We start from the raw sequence: 20,959 nt of genomic DNA on the forward strand, positions 1-20,959 counted from the left end.
AGCATTAAATGCATTCATAAAGTGCAGCCATCACCACCATTCATCTCTGCCACTCTTCTAATCTTGTAAAATTGAAACTCTACACTTATTAAACAATAATTCTTCATTCTCCCTTCCCCCAGCCCCTGGTAACCACCTTTCTACCTTCTGTCTATGATTTTGACTACTCTAAGTATATAGAATCACACAGTATTTGGTTTTTTTTGTAACTGGTTTATTTCATTTGGCACAGTGTCATCGGAAGTTCTCCTGTGTTGTAGCATATGCAGAATTTCCTTTCTTTTTAAGACTGAATAGTATGCCATTGTATGTATATACCACATTTTGCTTATCCATTCATTCATCAATGGATATTTGGATTGCTTTCACTTTTTAGCTATTGTGTGGATAATGTTGCTAAGAATATGGGTGTACAAATATCCCTTAGTTTTCAAGTCTTTTGAGTATATGCCCAGAAATGTAATTGCTGGGTTATATGGTATTATAATTCTATGTTTGATTTTTTTGAGGAACCACTTACTGTTTTCCACAGCAGCTGTATCATTTTGTATTCCAACCAGCATTGCACAAGGGTTCTAATTTCTCTACATCCTCACAAACACTATGTTCTAGTTTTTTTTTTTTTTGTTTATTTGTTTGTTTTATGGGGGTAGCCATACTAATGAGAGTGAGATACAATGATATCTCGTAGGTTTGATTTGCATTTCTTTAACGACTGGCAACGCTGAGCATCTTTTCATGTGCATATTGGTCATTTGTATATTTTCTACAGAGAAATGTGTATCAGGTTCTTTCCCCATTTTGAATCAGGTTGTTTGTTTTTTTGTTGTTGAGTTTTACTTCACTCTATACGGTAGACATCAGATATATGATTTGAAATGTTTTTGCCCATTCTGTGGGTTGCCTTTTTACTCCATTGATACTGTCTTCTGATGCACAAGTATTTAATTTTCTTGAAGTCCAATTTGTCCATATTTTCTTTTTTGGCCTGAGCCTTTGGTGTCATATCTAAGAAGTCATTGCCAAATCCAATGTTGTGAAGTTTTTGCCTTATATTTCTGTCTAAGAGTTTTATTATTTTAGGTCTTACACTTAGGTCTCAGATCCATTTTGAGTTAATTTTTTAATATGGTATTAGGTAAAGATCTCACTTCATTCTTTTGCAATATGACTATCCATGTACTATTTTCCCAGGCAAAAAGACTTTTTGCCTTTGAATAGTCTTAGCACTTTCATTGAAAATCATTTGATCATATATTATCTGGGATTTATTTCTGGAAAGAACGCATGACATTTTAGAGGATTCAAAGATGAATCAGAGTATAGATTATCCTCAGTTCAGTTCAGTCGCTCAGTCATGTCCGACTCTTTGCGACCCCATGAACTGCAGCAAGTCTGTCCTCCTGTCCATCACCAACTCCCAGAGTCCACCCAAACACTGCCCATTGAGTCAGTGATGCCATCCAGCCATCTCATCCTCTGTTGTCCCCTTCTCCTCCTACCCTCAATCTTTCAGGGTCTTTTCAAATGAGTCAGCTCTTCGCATCACGTGGCCAAAGTATTGGAGTTTCAGTTTCAACAACAGTTCTTCCAATGAGCACCCAGGACTGATCTCCTTTAGGATGGACTGGTTGGATCTAAGGGACTAAGGGATTCTCAAGAGTCTTCTCCAACACCACAGTTCAAAAGCATCAATTCTTCGGTGCTCAGCTTTCTTTATAGTCCAACTCTCGCATCCATACGTGACCACTGGAAAAACCATAGCCTTGACTAGACGGACCTTTGTTGACAAAGTAATGTCTCTGCTTTTTAATATGCTGTCTAGGTTGGTCTTAACTTTCCTTCCAAGGAGTAAGCGTTTTTTAATTTTGTGGCTGCAATCACCATCTGCAGTGATTTTGGAGGACAGGAAAAAAAAAGTCAGCTAACACACTAGAATTGGTCACAGGGAGATCATTAGAATGAAAGTTGGATCTCATTTTTGTTTTGAAGGAAAAGGGGAAAAGATATGATTTAGAGGAAGTAAAATAGCTCATTTAAAGGGAGTTTATATCAGAATTATAGACCTTTAGACTCCTATTCAGCTTTAGTTCATCTAGTTCACATCCTTGTTTTTATATATGAAGAAAAAGTGGCCTGGTGTTACTCTTGAGGTAAGAACTTACAAAAAACATTATAGTAGGAAGATTTCACCGCAGTAAAGGAAGAATTTCTAACATATAGCATAGATAAACATGGGAAGAAATGAGCTCTGTATTAAGCACAAATATTCAAACAGAGGTTGTGTTGCTGAGTTAGAAGCAAGGCCCCCTCTTGGGGCTCCAGCTGAACTGAAGATCCCCTGGCTGTCAGGGGGGTCTTTTTCAATCAGTTTTGCACTGCCAATAATGAAACTGAGTTTGGTACACGCAGGCCAGGCTTTTATCCAATGGCCAGAGAAGGAGAAGGGGAGTTCATGCTCTAAAAGCACTTTTTAAGTGAACAGGTCAACAGGGCTCTAGGAAAGGAGCAGCAATTTTCACGGGCAGCCAGGGCATGCACAGTCTATCGTATTTCTTTGCATGCAGCACGAGTTGTGCCTAGCAGAGTACAAACCCCCACTTTGGGTGGAGTCCTTAGCAAGGTAATGAAGCAAAGGTAATTTTCAGATACCTCTGGGTTTCATCTGAGCTGGAACATTCCTGTGATCAAGTCAGAGCTGGTTGGGGGTGGTTGACCATTGTATATTTCTCAAAGCACTTATCTCTTATGGTACAGCTGCAAAGCATCTCTGCCAATACTAGGAGGTAACTTGACACAAACACAGAGATAAATCAGGGCAAGTGTATTTCAGCTTTCAGAGGTTGGTATGGAAACAAAGAGATAAATCAAGACAAGGAAAGCAGTGACCTTTAGCTTACTTTATCCACCATCTTGGATCTAGGTGTTTCACTCTGGTTTAATCATGGTCCTTTGTGGCATCCTGTTGATAAAATACAACTTACAATACCCATATAGTAAAGAAAACACAAAATACAATACCTATATAGTAAAAAAATAAAAAATCAATGAACAGTTTCTATGCCTGGGACCCGAGTTGCATAGCATGTAAGTAAATTTTGCTGGAGGACATAGATCTGATGATCTCTCTGCCTTGCTTGCAAATGTTCTGTGATATTAAATTCATTTTAACTTTCATTGTAAAAAGGCTGCCCTTTAAAATGGCACACATGGCCCTTATGATATGGTCCTAGGTTACAATTACAGCATCATCTCTTGGCCTGTATATAAGTATTTGGTATATACAACTATATGAACTCCAGTGTCTTTTCTAATTCTCATTTCTTATTTACATTAAAGAAAAAAGCCACCCTCAAAAAAAAAAAAGAAACAAATCATTTTAACACACTTCAAGCAAGTACACTAAAGGGTGTGGCTGTAGTTAAAAATTCCACACATCGAATCTTCAGAACAAATTAAATGGAATTAATGAATAGCAAGTAGTCACATGTGCTAGTGTGAGTCTGGGGCAGATGAGAAGAAACTTGACTTTAAGGATAAAGGGAACTAATTTTTGTTGAATGTTTACTAGGATAGGCATTTTAACATATTTTAGCTTATTTAATTCCAAGAATGCAAAAAGATAAAAAGAAATCAATTCTTCACACTATCTTTGAGGTGAGCATTAGAGGCTCTGGTATTGCATGCTGTTTTTAAGAATCACAAAATTTTAAACTTTGAACCTACCTTCTGCTTTACAGACGACTTAGAGTGTCAGCAAGCAATTTCTAGGTACTTTCTGAGTATCAGAATTGTTCTGGATGCTGGAATACACAGGTGAAGAAGACATATTAGGACCATATCATGGGACTCTTTTTGACTTGAGAGTATCATCATCCAGAGTCTATAAAAGATTACCAAGCACTGAAGTTTCTCTCCTTGAAGAAATCAGGTTATTTGGGTGAAAAAAAAGGAGTCTTAGAAAAAAACTTTAGCAGATCTAATTGTATCTTTCTCTTACTTACGAATGTTCAGTAAGTTTCCATTAACTACAGGATAAAGCCTGTTTTTTTTTTTTTTTTAAATAACATACATGCATGGTCTGTTATGATTTGTTCTCTTTATGATTTACCAGTAGATCTTGGTTTCAGCACACTTATCTCTAAGGAACCTTTTTTGTTCTGATATAATTTACTCATCAAATCACCTTTTCACTCAACATGATGATTTTTGGATTGGGTTTTCCTGTCACCTAGGATACAAGAATACACAGAAGAACGATACAAAAAAGATCTTCATGACCCAGATAACCATGATGGTGTGATTACTCACCTAGAGCCAGACATCCTGGAATGTGAAGTCAAGTGGGCCTTAGGAAGCATCACTACAAACAAAGCTGGAGGAGTTGATGGAATTCCAGTTGAGTTATTTCAAATCCTAAAAGATGATGCTGTGAAAATGCTGCACTCAATATGCCGGCACATTTGGAAAACTCAGCAGTGGCCACAGGACTGGAAAAAGTCAGTTTTCATTTCAATCCCAAAGAAAGGCAATGCTAAAGAATGTTCAAACTACCACACCATTGCACTCATCTCACATGCTAGCAAAGTAATGCTCAAAACCGAGAACTTCCAGACATTCAAGCTGGATTTAGAAAAGGCAGAGGAACCAGCGATCACATAGGCAACATCTCTCAGATCATTGAAAAAGCAAGAGTGTTCCAGAAAAACATATACTTCTTCTTTATAGACTATGCCAAAGCCTTTGACTATGTGGATCACAACAAAATGGAAAATTCTTAAAGAGATGGGAATAGCAGACCACCTGACCTGCCTCGTGAGAGATCTGTATGCAGGTCAAGAAGCAACGTTAGAATCCGACATAAAACAACAGACTGGTTCCAAATAGGGAAAGGAGTATGTCAAGGCTGTATATTGTCACTGTTTATTTAACTTCTATGCAGAGTACATCATGAGAAATGCTGGACTGGATGAAGCACAAGCTGGAATCAAGATTGCCGGAAGAATTATCAGTCACCTCAGATATGCAGATGACACCACCCTTGTCGCAGAAAGCAAAGAACTAAAGAGCCTCTTGATCAAGGTGAAAGAGGATAGTGAAAAAGCTGGCTTAATACTCAACATTCCGATCCCGTCACTTTATGGCAAATAGTTGGGGAAAGGTTGATAGACTTTATTTTTGGGGGCTCCAAAATCACTGCAGATGGTGATTGCAGCCATGAAATTAAAAGATGCTTGCTCCTTAGAAGAAACCTAGACAGCATATTAAAAAGCAGAGACATTCCTTTGCCAACAAAGGTCCATCTAGTCAAAGCTATGGTTTTTCCAGTAGTCATGTATTGATGTGAGAGTTGGACCATAAAGAAAGCTGACTGCAGAAGAATTGATGCTTTTGAACTGTGGTGTTGGAGAAGACTCTTGAGAGTCCCTTGTACTGCAAAGAGATCAAACCAGTTAATCTTATAGGATATCAGTCCTGAATATTCATCGGAAAGACTGATACTGAAGCTGAAACTCAAACTTTGGCCACCTGATTTATTTGAAGAACTGACTTATTAGAAAAGATCCCAATGCTGGGAAAGATTGAAGGCAGGAGGAGAAGGTGACGACAGAGGATAAGATGGTTGGACAGCATCACCAACTCGATGGACATGAGTCTGAGTAAGCTCCAGGAGTTGGTAATACACAGGGAAGCCTGGCATGCTGCAGTCCATGGAGTCGTGAAGAATTGGACATGACTGAGTGACTGAACTGAACTGAACTGATCACCTAGGAAGATAATAGAGTATGAATATTGATCCACTGGGCAATTATATTTCTAATTACTTATGATGAAATATGACTTTTACTGTAAGTAATTTTCATCTGAGTTTGGGTGAAACTGAACTCCCAGAACTTCCGAACTAGAGGCTTAACCACAAGCATGAAGTCTTTCTTGCAAGTATCAGATGTAAGTCCTTAGAGTATTTATACAGAGCAGTCAGATATTTACCATTTAATTTCTCATTAAATGGGTGATTCAAAGGAAAGAACACAGAACTGGTATTCTAGAACTGCCTGTGACTTCCTATGTGACCCTGGCCACTAGTGAAGTCTCTTATACCTTAACTTCCCTCATTTTTCACATAGAAATACCTGTGTTATATGTGTTTTATTGTGATGATAATAGGAGTCTAGTTGCCAGAGTTTTCCTTCAACAAGCATGTAGGCATTATAAGGAATACAAATGTTAAGTATTTCACTCAAGTTTATAACTTACTGGAATCAGACTCATAAAAGTTATATGTAGGGATTCAGAGAATGAAGGAATCTCATTCAGTGGCCTATTGGGGTGGTGGTGATGAAGATGATTTAATAAAGGAGGTAGGAGTTAAACTGGATTTTGAGTAATAGGAAAAGTGGTAGAAGAGAGTTATCTGGAAGGGATAAGAGCAGAGAGGCACTGGGATTCTCAGTCTGGCCCCCACCTTTGTTTTCAGAATCATTATTTTCTGCCCACTCCAGACAAAACAATGTTCTCAGGATCACAGACATGTGTCCAGCACATAATAAGCAAACTTTCAGGGTTCAGCTTCTACCTTTTCCATTAAAACTTCACCCAAGTGGGATTTATCATCCACTCCTCTGTATTAGTCCAGCTCTTGATAAGACCTGTTGCCTTTTTTGTAGTGCAATAGTAAACTTCCTTGCTCAATGGTGAACTTTTTTGGAGATAGGAATCTGGCTTGGCTTTGTAACTCTGTGTTTTGCTCTTATTAAGTAATCGGGAAATTTTATTCCATTGAACTTGCTCCAGGGACCTTGACATCACTCACCAAAGAGAAGGACATGTTAGTATCATCTTAATATCTCTACAGGTTTTAAATTTGGGATCTGCTGTTTTCCTTACATCTCTGTGAAGTAGCTATTTTGTTGTTGAAAACTTACATATAAAGAAACTCAGAATGTATTTGGCTAAAATCAAACAACTGGTAAGTGTTGAACCTGGGTAGGGCTCTTTTAACTTGAAATGGCAACCCACTCCAGTATTCTTGTTTGGAGAATTTCATTTTCAGAAGAGTCTGGAAGGTTGCAGTCCATGAGATTGCGGAGTAGGACTGAGCAAGCAACACACTTACTCTGTGCACTACACCTATACACCCTGGCATGAAATGGGGGGTGGGGGGTGGGTAAAGTGTATTAATACTTAATTCTCAGAGCTCTAGTTTTCTCATTTATAAATGGGAGTAATAGAACGGACCTCATGGGATTGTTCTAATTTTTTTGCAGGGGTGGGGTGCTGTGCCACTTGTGGGATCCTAGTTCCCTGACCAGGGATCACACATTAATCCCCTGCATTGGAAGCTCAGAGTTCTAACCATTCATCAGCAGAGAGAATTCTCTGAGAATTAAATGGAAAAACATATGAAATTTCTAGCTCAATGACTAGCACTTAGTGGTCCCTTCTCATCAAACTTCAGATTCATATACATATAAAAAGATAAATAAGAAGTAACCAGTTTGGGAGTGCAAAGAAGATGGATCCTACAGACAGGAAGGCCCCGTCTGTAAACTTTTATAGGTTCCAGCCTCTGAGTCACATCATGAGAAATTTTATCAGGCAGTATCCCAGGTGGCTCAGGGGTAAAGAATGTGCCTGTCAATGCAGAAGATGCCAGTCCATCTCTGGGTGGGGGGAGATCCCCTGGAGAAGGAAATAACCACCCACTCCAGTATTCTTGCCTGGGAAATCTCATGGACAGAGCCTGGTGGGCTACTATTCACAGGGTCACAAGATAGTCCGACACGTCTTAGCAAATAAATGACATCTTGTAAAGACTTAAGATTTTGCATCTTCCCTCACGTCCACCCTATTTTCATATACTTTTCCTTAGCATGTGTCACCTGCAAGGACTATAGTTGTGTGAGTTGTCCAGCTTTGAGGTTAGAGGTTGGCTGAATAATCTCCCAAGGCTGGGACCTTAAAAAAATTAGGACCTGGGCTTCCCAGATGGTTCAGCAGGTAAAGAATCCACCTGCCATGCAGGAGACACAGGAGACACGGGTTCAATCCCTCCGTGGGGAAGATCCTCTGGAGGAGGATATGGCAACCCATTCCAGGATTCTTGCCTGAAAAATCCCATGGACAGAGGAGCCTGGTGGGCTACAGTCCAAAGTGTTGCAAAGAGTCGGACACGACTAAAAAAAATTAACCAAACCATAAATCCTTTCCTAACGGGACTTTAAATAACTATATGGAGGAGCCTATATTAAAAGCAAAAGGGGGAGGAGGCTCATGGATGGTAGTTGACGCCAAACCCACGTAAAACTAAATAAGTGATTTCTAAAATCTTTTTCCGGGGGGCGCGCGGAGCCGGGGGATACTCTTAAGATTTCTCTTGCGCTCCTAACTCCAGAAATTGGCTGCATTTTAAAAGAAAAGGATTTCAGCTTTGGTGGGTTGGTGGCAAAGGTGAATAGACGGGGAATGGTGGGGGAGACCCAGAGGATTCGATTCTTCTGTCTGCCTACTCGCTGGTGGTCACAAGCCCGGGCTAACCGCCACGGGTCCGCGGAGGCCCGGGCCGGGCCAGGTCCGCACACAGGCCGGAGGTGCACGTCCAAGGCCGGGGTTTCGGACCCTTGGGGGTTGGCTTTCGGGCCCTCTTCACGCTTGGGGGCCTCCGCGGGGAAGTCCACAACCCAGAAACCAGACCTAAGCAGGGCGGCAGTGCCCGCGACCCCGGCCTCCGCAGGCAAATAAGGGGTCCTCCCGCCGCTCTCCCGTGGGGCCCCGGCAGGGAGCTAGACTTGGCGACCCCCGGTCGGCAGCCCCGCCCCGCCTCTCCCCGCCAGCCCGCGGTGACTTCAACCCTCCCCCAACGCTAGAGGGGCCCCGCCCCGCCCCCTTCTCGCGGGCTAACGAGTGTCCTCGCGCGCTCGCCCCTTCCCACAGCGTGAGTGTGAGTGAGCTATCCTCCCACCTCGGCCCCCTCACCATTGTTTCCCGTCTTCACCACAAGCCCCTGAATGTAGCCCTTCTCCCATTGGTGTTTACTACCTCCCGCCCCGGTTTAACCAGTGCCCTGGGGCCCCTAGAACGAAAGGAAGGGGCACCCCCAAACCCTTTCCTCCGCGCCTTCTACCCAGGGTCTCCTAAGCGTTTGTTCCCTACCCCCGCCCGGATCAGGACTCCATTCAGGGCTCTGTCCCTCTGTCCCCTCCCCCCCTCCCCTGGCTCCCTTTCTCTCTCGGCCCCCTCCCCTCAGCGGGTCCTCCTCTTTCTCTCCCCCTCTCTCCTCCCCCTCCCCATCCCTTCCCCCCCACAATGCAGTTCGCGGCGCGGCGGACATGGCGGTGGAGCCCTGAGCTCGTCGTGTCCTGGCCTCCAGCGGCGGCGGCGGTGACGGCGGCAGCGGGAGGCGGAGGGGGAGCGGGAGCCACTGAGATGAGGAGGCGCCGCGCGCGCCTGTAGCTCGCGGGCCTCGCAGGTACGGAGGTTCCGGCCGCGGCGTAGCACCCGGCGCCCGAGGGGGTGTGCTCGAGGCAGGCCGGGCGGCCCCCTCTTTGCCCTCAGGTGCCGCGCCTCGCAGGTGTCGCGGTCCCGGCCCGAGCGCGTATCAGCCGCCCTCTTGGGGCCTGACACTTCTTTCTTTGCTGGATTGGGCATCGGGTGTCCCAGGGGAAGGCGGAGATGAGGGAGGTAGGGGCGGCGGCCTGGGCTTCCTGAGCAGGGCACCGGGGCGCTTTGGGACCGAACTCCACGGTGAGGTTGGGGCTCTCGGCCCCGAGCCGAAACCTGTAGACCCAGGCGGCGGATTTTGAGTTAACGGGATAGGAGTGAATATTCTCTGGGGTCCAGTAGTATTCCCTGTCCTGTGTGCCTTTTCTTTCACCCTGGCTTTGATATAGACTACGTATATAACTTATAGACACACAACACGCATATAATACATAATAAATATTTATTCCGGGATCGCCCTTGTCGGGAGGAGAGAAGGCAGAGGTGTCTGTGAGGATTTCGTTTCTTGCTCGCCCGCCTTCTCTCTTCCCCGCCCCCCAGTCGAATGGTGGTAATGAACGCTTTTGACGTGGGAAACTGTGAGATTCGTATTTGTAAACACAGCACTCGCCGAGTGTGTTGTACGCCTCCGCGAGAGATTTCAGGTCCTTTTGGTATCCGGATTGCAAAATAATGAGATATTTAGACCTGAAAGAAAGACTTCATCGGGATTTCAGGTCGTATGTGGATGCGATGAATTACTGTTAACAACATTGATTAAATTCTTTTTAGATGATCAAATTTTTAATCAGATGAATTTTGTACCTTGCGCGAGATCTTAGTTTCAGTGTACCATGTTTCTCCGTTTTGATATATTTTTAATACAAAAGTAGTTCCTTACACATTTGACGTTCTGCTCCCTTTGTGATCTTCTTAGTGTCCAGAAATGCAATTCGAATTTTGTATTGTTGGCATGCATTTAGTAATTAGCTGGAATGGATCAGGTTACCTTTTGTTTCCAAAGATCGGCGCCCACCCCCCGCCCCCCCCACAAGTCTTGTAGTCCCGAAATGTGTAACACTGGGTGAAGCAGAACATATCCATTTTCTGTTTTAAAGTGATGAGAACTATTAGTTATTAAAATTGGGTAATCCCACCTGGATATGATAATTTGGACATAATGCTATATCAGGGTGGTGAATTGTGGGATAGTTTTTTTTTTTAAGTTGGTTTTTTTTTTGGTTACTATCAATCAGCATGTTCTGTATGTGAGTAAAATGTACGCTGAAATTTTCTTTAGGCTCAGAACCCTTGTATATATGTATCCTTAGATATAGTTGCTCTACACTGCATCCTAATATTGATTAGTCACAACTTGTAAAATTATGAAATATTGATTCATTTAGAAAACTGCTTAAGACAATGAATTTACTAGTATCTAATGTACTATGATCCTTTTATAAACAAATTTTAGAGTGCATCTTAAAAACCGTATACTTTGGGGCAGATAGGAATTTTAAGTTGTTTTAGGCTTTAAAAAGATGATATTTAATGAAAAAACAAAGCTTTCTTGAAATAATACAGAACAGGAAGTGAAAAGTTATTAACATTTAATGTTTTAAGTCTAGCAAAATCTAAATACAAAAAAGAAATTAAAATCTGTTCATTGCCCTAGGTTGTTAGTAACAGATAAACTAACAAGATGTTATCATGAACATAAGTTTAGTTCAGTATTGTAAGTCACTTCTAACATTACATTTAATTTTAACTAATGTAACTGGAACAGAACAGTGTCTACATTATAATTTGAGACCTTTTTAAGTAAAAGTTTATATTTGTAATTATAAATGTCTCTGATTAATAAAAAGCTGTTTAAAGAGAATTTTTTTTAGTTGAGTAAAGTCATTTTAGTTAAGAGTAGTTGGAGAACTTTTTGACCTCAAAGTTAACCTTGACATGCATAATAAGAAGGATTAATTATGTTGTATTCTTTATATAATGTCAAATCAGGATCTTTGGGTAGGAAAAGTTATGAATTTTATTTCTGCAGAAAGTTTCTGGTGTCAGAAAAGCTATAAATAAGACTTACCTATGAATGCTGATGTCAGTAAATTTTATCCTTTTTTTAAAAAAAGACCATTTTGATAAAACAAATTCAGTGAGATGTATTACTTCCTAATGTAAACAGCAAATGGTTGAATTAAGTTGTTACTGCAGATAGAAATATGTTCTAAAAAAGAACAATTCTAGAAAGACTAACAGAGAAGGGGAAGGGATACTGTAGTAAAGCAGGATATGTAGACTTTTTCTCTTCTTATTTTTAGAGGAATTAAGATTGCTTTGCTGAACTAAGTAAATAGAATTTTTTTACAATAAACTAAGTTTATACCTGTTTTATTTCAGCATTGTGCTAGATATGTCCATGTATTTTTTTCACTTGTTCAGTGTAACACCCCAATGAAACCTGTTTTATAAATGAGGAATCTCTGAGTCAGATGTTGGTTAATTTGCTTAAGATCATAGAAAGATTGAAAGCATCTCTTGAGTACTCTTCTTATTACATACGCCATGTTGTTTCTCAGATGTATCAAGAGTTCTCCCAGTTTTATAGGAGGAACTGCCTGAGGTTGCTCATTCATTCATCATTTAATCATCAAACATTTGCGTTTGTACTTTATGCTAGACATTGCTACATTTTAGAGGTATAAACTTATTGAAGATAGTCTCTTGCTTCAGGGAATTCAATCACATAATCAGTTCAGTCGCTCAGTCGTGTCTGACTCTTTGCAACCCCATGGACTGCAGCACGCCAGGGTTCCCTGTCCATCACAGCTCCTGGAGCTTGCTCAAACTCATGTCCATCGAGTTGGCGATGCCATCCAACCATCTCATCCTCTGTCATCCCCTTCTCCTGCCTTCGCTATTTCCCGGCATCAGGGTCTTTTCTAATGAGTCAGTTCTTTCCATCAGGTGGCCAAAGTATTGGAGTTTCAGCATCAGTCCTTCCAATGAATATTCAGGACTGGTTTCCTTTAGTTTAGGATTGACTGGTTTGATCTCCTCGCTGTCCAAGGGAGTCTCAAGAGTCTTCTTCAACACCACAGTTCAAAAGCATCAATTTTTTGGCACTCAACTTTCTTTATGGTCCAGTTCACATCCATACATGACTACTGGAAAAACAGCTTTAACTATACGGATCTCTGTCGGCAAAGTAATGTCTCTGCTTTTTAATATGCTGTCTAGGTTGGTCATAGCTTTTCTTTCAAGGAGCAAGTGTCTTTTAATTTCATGGCTGCAGTCTCCATCTGCAGTGATTTTGGACCCCAAAATAAAGTCTGTCACTGTTTCCACTGTTTCCCCACCTATTTGCCATGAAGTAATGGGATCAGATGCCATGATCTTTGTTTTTTGGATGTTGAGTTTTAAGCCAGCTTTTTCACTCTTTCACTTTCATCAAGAGGCTGTTTAGTTCCTCTTAGCTTTCTGCCGTAAGGGTGGTATCATCTGCATATCAGAATTTATTGATATTTCTCCCAGCAATCTTGATTCCAGCTTGTGCTTCAAACAGCCTGGCATTTTGCTTGATGTACTCTCCATATAAAGTAAATAAGCAGGGTGACAACACTACAGCCTTGACATACTCCTTTCCTAATTTTGAACCAGTCTAGTGTTCCATGTCTGGTTCTAATTGTTGCTTCTTGACCTGCATACAGATTTCTCAAGAGGCAGACACACAATAGTCTGGTAGTTTTAAATGGGTATTTGATTTACAGTGATAATAAGTAACTTACTGCATAGTTACTATTTGTTAATTTCTTTCCAAAGATCTTAGACTATTAACTCAGTCCTCACAACAGCTTATAAATTATCAGCATTTATAGGTGAGGAAGGTAGCTGCAGAAAGACTAAATAGCTTGGATGAGATCTCAGAGATAATTTGCTGCTGAGCCAGGAATTGAACTCTGGTGTCTAAGTCTAGAGTTAGAGCTCTTAACCATTATGCTATGTTGCACCTCAAGCTTAGGTTGTCAACATTTAGTATGCAGAGAGTGTTAAGTTCAAAATAGTCACATAGGTTGTCAAAAACTATCTTGTAAGAACACAGGGTATGAATTATACATGATGATGAAATTTAATTGCATTTTGTTAGTCTTAGCTGTACATTGTAGTTTAAATAATTTAATCATTAAAATTGATTGGTCATTAACTATTTAAGCTCAATCTTGTGCTGAGTGTTAGTTTAGGTCAGTGATATTCAAACTATGTGTGGGGAATCTTTTTGGGGTTTCTGAGTCATAATTGTTTTCATAGTAATGTTAAGAAGATTTTTCCCTTTTCATTTTCTCACCTGGAATGTAGAATGATAGATACATGTGAAAACATTATTGCTTTGATGGCTATTGGAATGTGTAATCGTATATATTTTTTTGCTTTTGCTTTGAGATATAATTTTCAGTACCATAAAACTCATTCTTTTAAAACATGCAGTTCAGGGACTTCCCTAGTGGTCCAGCGGTTAAGATTTCATTCTTCCAATGCAGGGAACACAGGTTTGATTCCTGGTTGGGGAACTAAGATCCCACATTCCACGAGGTGTGGCCCAAAAAAAAGGCATGAAGTTTTCAGTGTATGTTCATAAGGTTATGTAACCATCACCATTATTTAATTGCAGAACATTTTCATCTTCCTCCAAGAAACCCTGTGCCCTTTAGCAATCACCCTGCACTCCGCCCACCCCACCCCCCACCCCCCTCAAGCTTTTGGCAACCGCTGAACTGCTTTTCTGTCTTTGAAATTGCCTACTTTGGACGTTTCATATAAGTAGAATCATATAACATGTGGCTTTTTGTGCCTGGTTTCTTTCACTGAAGCATAATGTTTTTCAAGGTTCATCCATAATATATCGTGTATTAGCACTTCATTCCTTTTTATGGTTGAATAATACTACATTGTATGGAATGTATTCTGTGGAGATACCACATATTGTTTATCCATTCATCATTTATAGACATTTGGGTTTTTTTCACTTTTTGGCTATTACAAATACTGTTGCTTTGAACATTCATGTATAAGTTTTTGTGTGGATATATGTTTTATTTTCTCTTGGATATCTACCCAGGAGTGGAATTGCTGAGGGTTTTGATACATTTATGTTTAACTTTATGGAGGACCTGCCGAGCTATTCCCGAGAGGCTTCACTATTTTTTATTTTCACTAGTAATATATGAGGGTTCTAATTTCTACCCAACCTCACCAACACTTGTTATTGTCCATCTTTTAAATTATAGATATCTAATTGGTGAAGTGGTATCTCATTGTGGTTTTGATTTGCAGTTCCTTAATGACTAACGATGTTGAGCATCTCTTCATATGTCTGTTGGCTTTTTGTATATTTTATTGGGAGAAATATCTATTTAAATTCTTTGCTTATTTGAAAAATTGGATTATTTGTCTTATTGTTATAAAGAGTTTTTTTTATATATTCTGGATATTAGATCCTTGTTAGATAAATGATATGCAAAAATGTTCTCTCCTTTTGTGAATTGTCTATTCATTTTCTTTTTAAAATGTAAGAATTGTGGCAAAATATGCATAAAAGTTACCATTTTAATCATTATTAAGTGTATATTCAGTGATATTAGGTACATTCACAGCGTTGCACAAATCATCACCACCATCCATGTTCAGAGCTTTTTCCTTTTTCCTGTTCTGTGCCCACTAAGCAATAACTCTTCATTCCCTCCTCCCCTCAGTCCCTAGCAGCCATCATTCTACTTTCTGTTTCTATGACTTTGACTACTGTATGTAATTAGAGTCATATAATATCTGTCCTTTTGTGACTTGTTTGCTTCATTTAGCACAGTGTCTTCAAGGTTCTTCTGTGCTCTAGTATGTGTCGGAATTTCCTTCCTTTTTAAGGCTGAATAATGTTTTATTGCCTTTATGTATATACCATATTTTGTTTTTCCAGTCATCTGTTGATAGACACTTTGGTTGCTTCTGTGTTTTGGCTTTTGTGAATAATGCTGCTGTGAATATGGGCATACAAATATCTGTTTGGGTTCCTGCTTTCTGTTCTTTGGAAATATACCTAGAAGTGGAATTGCTGGATTATGTGGTAAATCTTTGTTTAATTTTTTGAGGAATTGCCATTTTGTTCATTTTCTGGAGTGTTTTTTCAAGCACCTACCCAAGTTTTAGGTTTTGATAAAGTTATATATTTTTTTTGTGCTTCCAGAGTCATGTATAAGATAAGCAAAGATTATAAAAATTTACACCTATGTTTTCTTCTGACAGTTTTGTAGTTTTAGCTTTTACATTTAGTTCTTTGACCCATTTTTAGTTAATTTTTATATGTGTTGTGAGGTAGAGGTCCAACTTCATTCTTTTTCATGCGACTGTCCTGTTGTCCCAGCATCATGTATTGGCAAGACTGTTATTTCCCTTGTTGAATGGTCTTGGCATCATTGTTGAAATCAGTTGACCACAAATGTCTCTGTTTAATTGATTCTGGAGTCTCCATTGATTTGTATGTCTCTGCTTATACCAGTACCACTCCCCCAGTCTTGATTACTGTAGCTTTGTAGAAAGTTTGAAGTTGGAAAATTGAAGTTGAAGTTGTGAGTTCTCCAACTTTGCTTTCCTATTTCAACATTGTTTTGGCTCTTCTTGAAGTGAAGTCACTCAGTCATGTCTGACTCTTTGCGACCCCATGGACTGTAGCCTACCAGGCTCCACTGTCCATGGGATTTTCCAGACAAGAGTACTGGAGTGGTTTGCCATTTCCTTCTCCAGGGGATCTTCCGGACCCAGGGATCAAACCCCAGGTCTCCTGCATTGCAGGCAGACACTTTGGCTGTTCTTAGTGCCTTGCATTTCCATGTGAATTTTAGGATCTGTTTGTCAGTTTTTGAAGAAAACCTTGTATTTCTTTTGTTAAGTTTATTCCTGAGTATTTTATTCTTTTTGAAGCAATTGTAAATGGAATTTTGTACTTTTCATTGCTAGTGGATAGAAATACAATTGATTTTTGTATGTTGATCCTGGATAGCACCCTTGCTAGCCTAATTTATTAGCTCTAATTACTTTTTTGTAGATTCCTTAGGACTTTATATATGAGATCATGTCATCTGCAAATATAGATCGCTTTACTTCTTCCTTTCCATTCTGGATGTCTTTTATTTCTTTTTCTTACCTAATTGCCCTGGCTAGTAGACTATTGAATAGAAGTAAAGACAGTAGGGAATTTTCTGGTGGTCCGGTAGATAGGACTTGGTGCTTTCACTTCCACAGTCCAGGTTTAACCCCTAATTGGGGAATTAAGATCCCCAAAATAAATAAATAACATTAAAACAAAGTGAAGACAACAGATATCCTTGTCTTGTTTCTGTTCTTAGAGGAGAAAACATTTAGTCCTTTACCGTTAAGTGTAATGTCACATGCGGTTTTTCTGTCAGAGTGACGAGAGTTTCTTTCTATTCCTAGTTTGTTGAACTTTTTTTTTTTTTTCAACTGTAAAAGGATATTAGATTTTATCAAATCCTTTTTTCCTGTCAGTTCAAACAACTGTGTGGTTTTTGTCCTTTATTAATATGGTGCATTACATTGATTGGTTTTCATATTGAACCAAACTTGTATTCCTAGGTTAGAATACACTTTATCCTGGTATATAACCTTTCATTGCTGGATTTGATTTGCTAGAATTTGTTGAGGATTTTGTATCTATTCATAAGAGACATTGGTGTATAGTTGTCTTGTAATTTCTGGATTTGGTACTAGGGTAATACTGGCCTTATAGAGTAAGTTAATAGTGTGTTCTTGTATTTGAAAAATTTCTCAGTTTTAATATCTAATGGTATTAAGTACCAATAGCTAAATACACAAAAACAAAAGTCCTTTGGATTCTTGGTAATTTTTTGAAGTATAAATGCATCCTGAGGTCAAAAAGTTTGAAAACTGCTGGTTTAGGCTAAAGACATACCCTAGTGCCCAAGCAATGAACCAAAAAATAGTCTCTTCTTTCTTGTCATAAACCAGTCCCATTTGTATCATTTTACTCAAGTCATACACTCAAGGTGTCTCAATAAATAAAGTGAAAACACTACCAGACTGTGTTAACTTTACAGATGTGAAAAGATAAATGAATGGGCATATTAGACATATATATGTTAGCTAATGCTATATCTTCAAAACAAATCTTTTTTTAAACTGAAAATTTTGTAAGAGCTGCAGGACTTTTATAGCCACTTATGGTATTGTTATGAGTGTCTTGTATTCTGTCATAGAGGTAAAAAATGGCTAGTTTGTGTTTGTAAATTGTGTTTACGCTTTCTGTGATAGTACCAGTTTTATTTTATTTTATTTTTTGATAGTACCAGTTTTTTTTTTTTTTAATAGTACCAGTTTTAAACCAATGATTCTCGCTATATGAGAGGTACACTTCCTTAGGAAGGTATTTCATAATTGCTTTGAAAGGTCTTTTAAACCACTCACAGCTAGCCTTTCTCATCCCCCATTCTTGTGTTCCTCTTTACTTCTGTTGGACATGTATTCTATTTCTTGGATGTGTTAGGAAAAAACTGGGAACCATTATTCTAAATCCTCTTAAGAGGTCTGTAGCTTTTTTTCCTCATACCTGCTTCCTTAAAGCCAGAAAACCAGACCCATGTTTTTCTAATTAGTGTCTGTTTATTCTTCTATTCTCCTCTACAACTTCTCTTAAGACTGGTACTCTACTGGCTCTTTCTTACCTGACTTTGTCATTTCAATCTAGGAACTTCTATGTCACTCGCCTGTATTCACTGATACTTTGGTATAATTCTTCATATCATATCAGGCAGTTGGAAGCGTAACATTGAAGGTTACCTAACATCTTAACTTTTATTTTTCCTTAATTTCTGTATTCCAGTGGTATTCAACTTTCTTTGACATGGCTACTCATATGGTTCAGAAATGGTTCTACTTCTGACCAAAATCTCCTTGAATATCTGTATACATCTTCCTCACTTATTTAATTTTCTCATCTATCCCTGATCTTTTTATATAACCTCTTTTGAGTTTTTATCCCTCCCTTTCACCAGTATCATCACTGTTGTGTTCTCTTCAGTTCAGTTCAGTCGCTCAGTCATGTCTGAATTTTTGCGACCCCATGGACTGCAGCATGCCAGGCTTCCCTGTCCATCACCAACTCCCGGAGCTTAACTCAAACTCAAGTCTATCGAGTTGGTGATGCCATCCAATACCCTATTGAAATATTCATTCTGTTAATCCCCTACCCAGAATGAACTTAAATATCTGCAAATTGTATAAACTAGTAGACTGGTGTTTTATATATGTAGTTAGGCCTTTAACCCAGCCTGGCAGTATTGCAGTCAGGTTTCTTTCCTGTTCTCACTTTTGGTATTGTTTTTCTCTGATCGTAAGTCCTCTACCGCCCTCTGCCTTTCTCAGTTAGTGCTGGCCTTCTGTTTCATAGAACAGTGTTATAAAACTTACTTTCCCCACAGTTCTTTCAGATGTTAATAGGTTGTCCTGGGAAAAATTTTTTTTTAGTCAAATAAATCTGGAAAATGTTGCAAATTAGATCTTTCTCTTAGAGATTTGCAGTGCTTATTACCATACCAAAGCATCTTCTGGGAAGAAATTCATTTACCTTCAACACAGCTTTTCCCTCTCCACAATCCCAGCAAAATTGCTTGTAATAAGATCCTGAATAACCTGCTAATACTTAATAATAATCGGTAATTACTTTTACTTACTTTAGTAGCATCTCTTTTTCCTCTCATCTCTGTCTTCCTCTTCTGCAGAAGTTAATCTGAAGCAGAAATTGTGCCACTCTTCTGCTTATAATCTATGGCTTCTCTTTGCTAAAGTCTAAACTTGACTCGGTATGTAAATGTGTGTACTAATTTACATTCCCAGTTCATCTCCTGTATTCATCATTATGCATGCTATTTTGCATCCTAAACAACTTGTTAAAATTTTATAAATGTATTTTTTCTAGTATATACAGATCTTATTCCTTCTTACTCCCTTTCTCAAGTGAAAAATTCTTTCACAGCTCAATTACCTTTATGATGAACACTTTGTCTTAGGCTCTTTCCTCAGGGTTTCCTTAACGTATGTCATGTAATATTCTCATTATTTGTTTATATGACTGTCTCCTCTTTTATACATGAGACTATTCTATTATCTTTGTATTCCTAGCTTTTAACTGAACACCTTTTGTGTTAATGTTGACGATCTTTCTTAAAACACAGTCCATGTTTATATTTGTTTATCTGAACAAGTGCAGGCCCAGCTACATAATTTGCAGGACATATTGAGAAATAAAAATATAAAGTCCCTAGTTCAGAAGGCAGGAAAAATGCTGTTAAAGTTACTAAAACATAAAATTTTTTTCTTTCTTCTTTGATCTTTCTCTTAGCTTGTCATGTTTATTTACTTTTTAATGTCATTCTAAATAAAGAACAGTTGAAATTGTTGAATAATCAATATTAAACATGAATTTTATTCTTCATCTTTATATTGTGCAATGCCAGTTTTAAATGAAATATATGATTATTTAGCTCTTATGTGAAATTGATGGTATTTCATAGCTTATACATGTATATTTCATTCTTACCAGAACAGGGAAAACACTGTGTAAAACTTACTCAAGTGTTTTTATTTAGTTTCTTATACTTGCACATTCTGCCAACAGTCTTTACCTTTGATTTGGCAGAACTGAAAGGTAAAGGACCTGTGGCTTCTTCCCTCTGTCTTTCCCTTTCCTTCTATTGTCACTTTTATCGTAAGTGGTTAGTTAATACAGGGAAGTAACATGAGTAAGAAAAGACCTGATAGACTTTTTGGTAATTCATGTTTCTTAGAATCGATTGCCTTTCCTCTGTGAAGAAAGTTATATTTTAAATAGGAAATACGACTTCTTGGGCTGTTATTATCCTTGCTTACCTGGTGGTAGACAACATGCTTACTTTATGTCCCTTTGCATTTTGCTAAACTCCCACACATCATGGACCCACTGCTGCTCTGTGTTCACAGGGCATCACCAAGGCTCTAAGAGCAAAGTAGAAAGGAATGGCGGATAGACACTTCACATGTACACTTCACATGTATCTCTTCTGCTCTTTTGCCTCTTCCTTTGTCCCACTAGACTTCACTACCAAACACAAATTCAAAGATAAAGTTATTAAGAATATCAAGTTTATGACAGGAGAGCTTTAAATCAAGCATAGTGTCTTTCTGAGTATGGAGCCCTGTTTAACTGCACGGATCACATGACCATGAAATTAGCCCGGAACAAAAGGACTGGAGGAAATAGTAACATGCGTGGAGACAAAGAGATTGCCTTATTTCACCTTGTAATAAGCCCTGTTGCTACTACTTTATTTTGAGGTATTCTGAGGGTTGTGTTCCTTAGTGCCTTGAAATTAGGTGTAACCATGTGGCCTTTTTTTTGGCAAATGAAATGTGAATG

The 20,959-nt window shown here is 39.0% G+C and overlaps 1 protein-coding gene and 1 long non-coding RNA gene across 8 annotated transcripts in view; one reads left to right on the top strand and one right to left on the bottom strand.

Annotated features, from left to right (window-relative positions):
- Positions 1-2,888: 2,888 nt before the first annotated feature.
- LOC136164269 (uncharacterized) lies at positions 2,889-6,731 on the bottom strand. The gene is made up of 3 exons (XR_010662328.1): positions 4,312-6,731; positions 3,727-3,803; positions 2,889-2,962 (listed from the first exon to the last, which is right to left on the bottom strand). It is a non-coding gene; the product is annotated as an uncharacterized lncRNA (long non-coding RNA).
- Positions 6,732-9,301: 2,570 nt separating this feature from the next.
- TUT4 (terminal uridylyl transferase 4) overlaps positions 9,302-20,959 on the top strand; it is a 119,098-nt gene continuing 107,440 nt past the window's right edge. For all 7 annotated transcript variants that reach the window (XM_065913178.1, XM_065913143.1, XM_065913170.1 and 4 more), the window contains exon 1: positions 9,302-9,469. The gene's annotated coding sequence lies outside the window, so the exon portion shown is untranslated. The remainder of the gene's footprint in view (positions 9,470-20,959) is intronic.

This window comes from Muntiacus reevesi, chromosome 1 (assembly GCF_963930625.1).
Source record: "Muntiacus reevesi chromosome 1, mMunRee1.1, whole genome shotgun sequence".
Classification (NCBI taxonomy): Eukaryota; Metazoa; Chordata; class Mammalia; order Artiodactyla; family Cervidae; genus Muntiacus; species Muntiacus reevesi.